At 34.0% G+C, this 9285-nt stretch overlaps 1 protein-coding gene across 1 annotated transcript in view; it reads left to right on the top strand.

Annotated features, from left to right (window-relative positions):
* The window catches only part of LOC105443128, a 33557-nt gene that overhangs the window by 23633 nt on the left and 639 nt on the right, over window positions 1-9285 (top strand). The window lies entirely within an intron of this gene.

Genomic DNA, 9285 nt, shown 5'->3' on the forward strand with positions numbered 1-9285 from the left:
TTAAAGGTAGAGAGAGAGAGAGAGATAGAGGGAGGGGATTGAGAAAAGAAAGGAAGGGCTTTAAATTGTTTTTCAATTTTCAGGAAGATTTGATGAAATTGACATAGATGTCCGTTAATCGCTTACATATAAAAGTGAGTACTGGTGGTTAGATTATTCGCCGCTAAGAAAGAAACTGTTAACAAAAACTGTACATTGGATAAAAGTTGAAGTAGGCCTACACATTGATGTTATGGAATAACCGAAAGTCACATACACTGTAAAAAACAATGGGAACATGGGACTACACACAAACGTTGACAGTACTCAACCTTCTTTTCAATATACAATCATTCCTATATATTCAACTCCTTTCTAGACAACTATTATTAAAGGAATAGTTGAGTTCTGTTTTCAGAGTACAGAGTTTCAAAGTACATGGTTATTGCTCTTTTTCTTATCTATGACATTTCTAGTGCTCTTTTAGGACCTAAAATTGCTAAGAGGGTAATTTTAGACCCCAAAATGTGTGATATTTAGCCAATACGATCATACCAATTCAGCTCCACTTAACAAAAAATACGGTGACCGTTATTATAATAGCATACGTAATATAACCAACACGAAAAAGCCACCTAAAAGCCAACATCGGCATTGGCTGAAATACAACGCAATAGGCGCTATTTTTTCTTCAACGGCTTACAACTGCTGGTTGAAATTATCAAATATTTGTGGTCGTACACAAGTATTAGAAATCGTTATATTTATGGATATTTCAGCCGTCTATAAACTGATTTTGATCAAACAATGATGATTTTGTCATTTAAATTGTATGTTCTTTCAAATTTGACAGTCAGTTTTTCATTATCTCACAAAAAAATATTTTGTGTAGCGTCCTTTGCAACAGAACTCAAATATCCCTTTAAGTAATCACGTGACTACTATCCGATACTTTACAGTCACTCACTTTCGATATTAGTGTGTGTTTGGTCGAATGGTTTAAGTGATTGTTTTACAAGATAGTAAATAGTCGATTTTGTATAGCGCTTACGTTTCTAAGCGCTTTCCACTTTGATCATTTACGCCGGTCCATGGACACAATATACACACAACACACTCACAAACTCATACACAAAGATCGTTTAAACACTTTTTCATTTTAGGTTTTACCTTATGAATTTTTTTTTGAGGCCGCCATCCTAGTCAAGCATCGCTTATAATTGCGGCCTCCTGCACTTTTTCAGCAGGTAGTTTGGATAATACTTTAAATTCATAATATTATGTTACAGAAATATTAAGTCTCGTTATTATAATTTATGTACATAATCTATATTTAAAAAAAAAAAGTTGACATGAAATTGTTATTTTTTGTATATTTTGTTTTATGATGTTCTTTGTTATTCAGTTATTATATTTGGAAAAATGCAGAAATAAAAATCAAAAAGAAATATTTAAATAATGTTAATCTACACATAAAAGCGCACACGCTCCCCTCCCTAGGGAATATTCAATCCAGTCACCATTATACAAGCATACAAGTGCATACATGCCAATCAAACCACATGAAGATTCACAGCCCCAACCATCTAAAACTTTGGTGGAGAGTGGCAAACGTGAATTCATGGGACTTGCCAAAGGACATCAGTGCAGTGGAGGGACTCGAACCGCGAACCATGTGATCCACAATCCTGTGCCGTATCCATTAGACCACAACACATCTACCTTTCTTATGTATTAGGGCATGTGCTACTTCGTATCTTGCACTATGCATAGTAATAACGCCTTGATCTTTGTACCATGAAACATACCAAACATAATATGTTTACATTATTCGATCATTCTTATCGAATGCATGATTATTTATCATGAACAAATATTGAATATGATACGAACACGATACAGCTCGTCTATGCACCTGAAGCACATCTTCGTTGCTACTATGACGACAAACATGTCATGTTTGATTTGCCTAAAACTTACGTTCGTTTTGTCATCTTCAATTTTAGTTTTTCTGTTATGTTTATATAAAGCATAGCAAACTTGTACATGTTATTGCAATCGGTGAATAGTCTTCGTGGCTGCTGCAAATCTTTTTAATTTTCCAGTTTATTAGCAAGCAAATGAAATGTTAGAATCTATACAAAATTCATGAAGTTCTTAGATCTAAATTATGTTTTCTTTTCTCGTTTATTTGCTTTGAAAGTTTGTATCGTACTCCAAGAGATATGATCCAATGATTTCATAGAGGGGTAAATAGATAGAAAGAGAGACATAGAGGGAGACATAGTCTGGAAAGAGAGGGTACGGAATAGTTTGAAAGGTATTAGAAGAGTGCGTATATGTGACAACATAATTAAAGGTAGAGAGAGAGAGAGAGAGATAGAGGGAGGGGATTGAGAAAAGAAAGGAAGGGCTTTAAATTGTTTTTCAATTTTCAGGAAGATTTGATGAAATTGACATAGATGTCCGTTAATCGCTTACATATAAAAGTGAGTACTGGTGGTTAGATTATTCGCCGCTAAGAAAGAAACTGTTAACAAAAACTGTACATTGGATAAAAGTTGAAGTAGGCCTACACATTGATGTTATGGAATAACCGAAAGTCACATACACTGTAAAAAACAATGGGAACATGGGACTACACACAAACGTTGACAGTACTCAACCTTCTTTTCAATATACAATCATTCCTATATATTCAACTCCTTTCTAGAAAACTATTATTAAAGGAATAGTTGGGTTCTGTTTTCAGAGTACAGAGTTTCAAAGTACATGGTTATTGCTCTTTTTCTTATCTATGACATTTCTAGTGCTCTTTTAGGACCTAAAATTGCTAAGAGGGTAATTTTAGACCCCAAAATGTGTGATATTTAGCCAATACGATCATACCAATTCAGCTCCACTTAACAAAAAATACGGTGACCGTTATTATAATAGCATACGTAATATAACCAACACGAAAAAGCCACCTAAAAGCCAACATCGGCATTGGCTGAAATACAACGCAATAGGCGCTATTTTTTCTTCAACGGCTTACAACGGCTGGTTTAAATTATCAAATATTTGTGGTCGTACACAAGTATTAGAAATCGTTATATTTATGGATATTTCAGCCGTCTATAAACTGATTTTGATCAAACAATGATGATTTTGTCATTTAAATTGTATGTTCTTTCAAATTTGACAGTCAGTTTTTCATTATCTCACAAAAAAATATTTTGTGTAGCGTCCTTTGCAACAGAACTCAAATATCCCTTTAAGTAATCACGTGACTACTATCCGATACTTAACAGTCACTCACTTTCGATATTAGTGTGTGTTTGGTCGAATGGTTTAAGTGATTGTTTTACAAGATAGTAAATAGTCGATTTTGTATAGCGCTTACGTTTCTAAGCGCTTTCCACTTTGATCATTTACGCCGGTCCATGGACACAATATACACACAACACACTCACAAACTCATACACAAAGATCGTTTAAACACTTTTTCATTTTAGGTTTTACCTTATGAATTTTTTTTTGAGGCCGCCATCCTAGTCAAGCATCGCTTATAATTGCGGCCTCCTGCACTTTTTCAGCAGGTAGTTTGGATAATACTTTAAATTCATAATATTATGTTACAGAAATATTAAGTCTCGTTATTATAATTTATGTACATAATCTATATTTAAAAAAAAAAAGTTGACATGAAATTGTTATTTTTTGTATATTTTGTTTTATGATGTTCTTTGTTATTCAGTTATTATATTTGGAAAAATGCAGAAATAAAAATCAAAAAGAAATATTTAAATAATGTTAATCTACACATAAAAGCGCACACGCTCCCCTCCCTAGGGAATATTCAATCCAGTCACCATTATACAAGCATACAAGTGCATACATGCCAATCAAACCACATGAAGATTCACAGCCCCAACCATCTAAAACTTTGGTGGAGAGTGGCAAACGTGAATTCATGGGACTTGCCAAAGGACATCAGCGCAGTGGAGGGACTCGAACCGCGAACCATGTGATCCACAATCCTGTGCCGTATCCATTAGACCACAACACATCTACCTTTCTTATGTATTAGGGCATGTGCTACTTCGTATCTTGCACTATGCATAGTAATAACGCCTTGATCTTTGTACCATGAAACATACCAAACATAATATGTTTACATTATTCGATCATTCTTATCGAATGCATGATTATTTATCATGAACAAATATTGAATATGATACGAACACGATACAGCTCGTCTATGCACCTGAAGCACATCTTCGTTGCTACTATGACGACAAACATGTCATGTTTGATTTGCCTAAAACTTACGTTCGTTTTGTCATCTTCAATTTTAGTTTTTCTGTTATGTTTATATAAAGCATAGCAAACTTGTACATGTTATTGCAATCGGTGAATAGTCTTCGTGGCTGCTGCAAATCTTTTTAATTTTCCAGTTTATTAGCAAGCAAATGAAATGTTAGAATCTATACAAAATTCATGAAGTTCTTAGATCTAAATTATGTTTTCTTTTCTCGTTTATTTGCTTTGAAAGTTTGTATCGTACTCCAAGAGATATGATCCAATGATTTCATAGAGGGGTAAATAGATAGAAAGAGAGACATAGAGGGAGACATAGTCTGGAAAGAGAGGGTACGGAATAGTTTGAAAGGTATTAGAAGAGTGCGTATATGTGACAACATAATTAAAGGTAGAGAGAGAGAGAGAGAGAGAGATAGAGGGAGGGGATTGAGAAAAGAAAGGAAGGGCTTTAAATTGTTTTTCAATTTTCAGGAAGATTTGATGAAATTGACATAGATGTCCGTTAATCGCTTACATATAAAAGTGAGTACTGGTGGTTAGATTATTCGCCGCTAAGAAAGAAACTGTTAACAAAAACTGTACATTGGATAAAAGTTGAAGTAGGCCTACACATTGATGTTATGGAATAACCGAAAGTCACATACACTGTAAAAAACAATGGGAACATGGGACTACACACAAACGTTGACAGTACTCAACCTTCTTTTCAATATACAATCATTCCTATATATTCAACTCCTTTCTAGAAAACTATTATTAAAGGAATAGTTGGGTTCTGTTTTCAGAGTACAGAGTTTCAAAGTACATGGTTATTGCTCTTTTTCTTATCTATGACATTTCTAGTGCTCTTTTAGGACCTAAAATTGCTAAGAGGGTAATTTTAGACCCCAAAATGTGTGATATTTAGCCAATACGATCATACCAATTCAGCTCCACTTAACAAAAAATACGGTGACCGTTATTATAATAGCATACGTAATATAACCAACACGAAAAAGCCACCTAAAAGCCAACATCGGCATTGGCTGAAATACAACGCAATAGGCGCTATTTTTTCTTCAACGGCTTACAACGGCTGGTTTAAATTATCAAATATTTGTGGTCGTACACAAGTATTAGAAATCGTTATATTTATGGATATTTCAGCCGTCTATAAACTGATTTTGATCAAACAATGATGATTTTGTCATTTAAATTGTATGTTCTTTCAAATTTGACAGTCAGTTTTTCATTATCTCACAAAAAAATATTTTGTGTAGCGTCCTTTGCAACAAAACTCAAATATCCCTTTAAGTAATCACGTGACTACTATCCGATACTTAACAGTCACTCACTTTCGATATTAGTGTGTGTTTGGTCGAATGGTTTAAGTGATTGTTTTACAAGATAGTAAATAGTCGATTTTGTATAGCGCTTACGTTTCTAAGCGCTTTCCACTTTGATCATTTACGCCGGTCCATGGACACAATATACACACAACACACTCACAAACTCATACACAAAGATCGTTTAAACACTTTTTCATTTTAGGTTTTACCTTATGAATTTTTTTTTGAGGCCGCCATCCTAGTCAAGCATCGCTTATAATTGCGGCCTCCTGCACTTTTTCAGCAGGTAGTTTGGATAATACTTTAAATTCATAATATTATGTTACAGAAATATTAAGTCTCGTTATTATAATTTATGTACATAATCTATATTTAAAAAAAAAAAGTTGACATGAAATTGTTATTTTTTGTATATTTTGTTTTATGATGTTCTTTGTTATTCAGTTATTATATTTGGAAAAATGCAGAAATAAAAATCAAAAAGAAATATTTAAATAATGTTAATCTACACATAAAAGCGCACACGCTCCCCTCCCTAGGGAATATTCAATCCAGTCACCATTATACAAGCATACAAGTGCATACATGCCAATCAAACCACATGAAGATTCACAGCCCCAACCATCTAAAACTTTGGTGGAGAGTGGCAAACGTGAATTCATGGGACTTGCCAAAGGACATCAGCGCAGTGGAGGGACTCGAACCGCGAACCATGTGATCCACAATCCTGTGCCGTATCCATTAGACCACAACACATCTACCTTTCTTATGTATTAGGGCATGTGCTACTTCGTATCTTGCACTATGCATAGTAATAACGCCTTGATCTTTGTACCATGAAACATACCAAACATAATATGTTTACATTATTCGATCATTCTTATCGAATGCATGATTATTTATCATGAACAAATATTGAATATGATACGAACACGATACAGCTCGTCTATGCACCTGAAGCACATCTTCGTTGCTACTATGACGACAAACATGTCATGTTTGATTTGCCTAAAACTTACGTTCGTTTTGTCATCTTCAATTTTAGTTTTTCTGTTATGTTTATATAAAGCATAGCAAACTTGTACATGTTATTGCAATCGGTGAATAGTCTTCGTGGCTGCTGCAAATCTTTTTAATTTTCCAGTTTATTAGCAAGCAAATGAAATGTTAGAATCTATACAAAATTCATGAAGTTCTTAGATCTAAATTATGTTTTCTTTTCTCGTTTATTTGCTTTGAAAGTTTGTATCGTACTCCAAGAGATATGATCCAATGATTTCATAGAGGGGTAAATAGATAGAAAGAGAGACATAGAGGGAGACATAGTCTGGAAAGAGAGGGTACGGAATAGTTTGAAAGGTATTAGAAGAGTGCGTATATGTGACAACATAATTAAAGGTAGAGAGAGAGAGAGAGAGAGAGATAGAGGGAGGGGATTGAGAAAAGAAAGGAAGGGCTTTAAATTGTTTTTCAATTTTCAGGAAGATTTGATGAAATTGACATAGATGTCCGTTAATCGCTTACATATAAAAGTGAGTACTGGTGGTTAGATTATTCGCCGCTAAGAAAGAAACTGTTAACAAAAACTGTACATTGGATAAAAGTTGAAGTAGGCCTACACATTGATGTTATGGAATAACCGAAAGTCACATACACTGTAAAAAACAATGGGAACATGGGACTACACACAAACGTTGACAGTACTCAACCTTCTTTTCAATATACAATCATTCCTATATATTCAACTCCTTTCTAGAAATCTATTATTAAAGGAATAGTTGAGTTCTGTTTTCAGAGTACAGAGTTTCAAAGTACATGGTTATTGCTCTTTTTCTTATCTATGACATTTCTAGTGCTCTTTTAGGACCTAAAATTGCTAAGAGGGTAATTTTAGACCCCAAAATGTGTGATATTTAGCCAATACGATCATACCAATTCAGCTCCACTTAACAAAAAATACGGTGACCGTTATTATAATAGCATACGTAATATAACCAACACGAAAAAGCCACCTAAAAGCCAACATCGGCATTGGCTGAAATACAACGCAATAGGCGCTATTTTTTCTTCAACGGCTTACAACGGCTGGTTTAAATTATCAAATATTTGTGGTCGTACACAAGTATTAGAAATCGTTATATTTATGGATATTTCAGCCGTCTATAAACTGATTTTGATCAAACAATGATGATTTTGTCATTTAAATTGTATGTTCTTTCAAATTTGACAGTCAGTTTTTCATTATCTCACAAAACAATATTTTGTGTAGCGTCCTTTGCAACAAAACTCAAATATCCCTTTAAGTAATCACGTGACTACTATCCGATACTTAACAGTCACTCACTTTCGATATTAGTGTGTGTTTGGTCGAATGGTTTAAGTGATTGTTTTACAAGATAGTAAATAGTCGATTTTGTATAGCGCTTACGTTTCTAAGCGCTTTCCACTTTGATCATTTACGCCGGTCCATGGACACAATATACACACAACACACTCACAAACTCATACACAAAGATCGTTTAAACACTTTTTCATTTTAGGTTTTACCTTATGAATTTTTTTTTGAGGCCGCCATCCTAGTCAAGCATCGCTTATAATTGCGGCCTCCTGCACTTTTTCAGCAGGTAGTTTGGATAATACTTTAAATTCATAATATTATGTTACAGAAATATTAAGTCTCGTTATTATAATTTATGTACATAATCTATATTTAAAAAAAAAAAGTTGACATGAAATTGTTATTTTTTGTATATTTTGTTTTATGATGTTCTTTGTTATTCAGTTATTATATTTGGAAAAATGCAGAAATAAAAATCAAAAAGAAATATTTAAATAATGTTAATCTACACATAAAAGCGCACACGCTCCCCTCCCTAGGGAATATTCAATCCAGTCACCATTATACAAGCATACAAGTGCATACATGCCAATCAAACCACATGAAGATTCACAGCCCCAACCATCTAAAACTTTGGTGGAGAGTGGCAAACGTGAATTCATGGGACTTGCCAAAGGACATCAGTGCAGTGGAGGGACTCGAACCGCGAACCATGTGATCCACAATCCTGTGCCGTATCCATTAGACCACAACACATCTACCTTTCTTATGTATTAGGGCATGTGCTACTTCATATCTTGCACTATGCATATTAATAACGCCTTGATCTTTGTACCATGAAACATACCAAACATAATATGTTTACATTATTCGATCATTCTTATCGAATGCATGATTATTTATCATGAACAAATATTGAATATGATACGAACACGATACAGCTCGTCTATGCACCTGAAGCACATCTTCGTTGCTACTATGACGACAAACATGTCATGTTTGATTTGCCTAAAACTTACGTTCGTTTTGTCATCTTCAATTTTAGTTTTCTGTTATGTTTATATAAAGCATAGCAAACTTGTACATGTTATTGCAATCGGTGAATAGTCTTCGTGGCTGCTGCAAATCTTTTTAATTTTCCAGTTTATTAGCAAGCAAATGAAATGTTAGAATCTATACAAAATTCATGAAGTTCTTAGATCTAAATTATGTTTTCTTTTCTCGTTTATTTGCTTTGAAAGTTTGTATCGTACTCCAAGAGATATGATCCAATGATTTCATTTCTAAGATGGCGCTCAGAGGGAATTTCCTGAATGCAATGTCCATTATTATAAA

The sequence above is a fragment of the Strongylocentrotus purpuratus genome, unplaced genomic scaffold (genome assembly GCF_000002235.5).
Source record: "Strongylocentrotus purpuratus isolate Spur 01 unplaced genomic scaffold, Spur_5.0 spur5_scaffold_3, whole genome shotgun sequence".
In the NCBI taxonomy this organism is placed as follows: domain Eukaryota; kingdom Metazoa; phylum Echinodermata; class Echinoidea; order Camarodonta; family Strongylocentrotidae; genus Strongylocentrotus; species Strongylocentrotus purpuratus.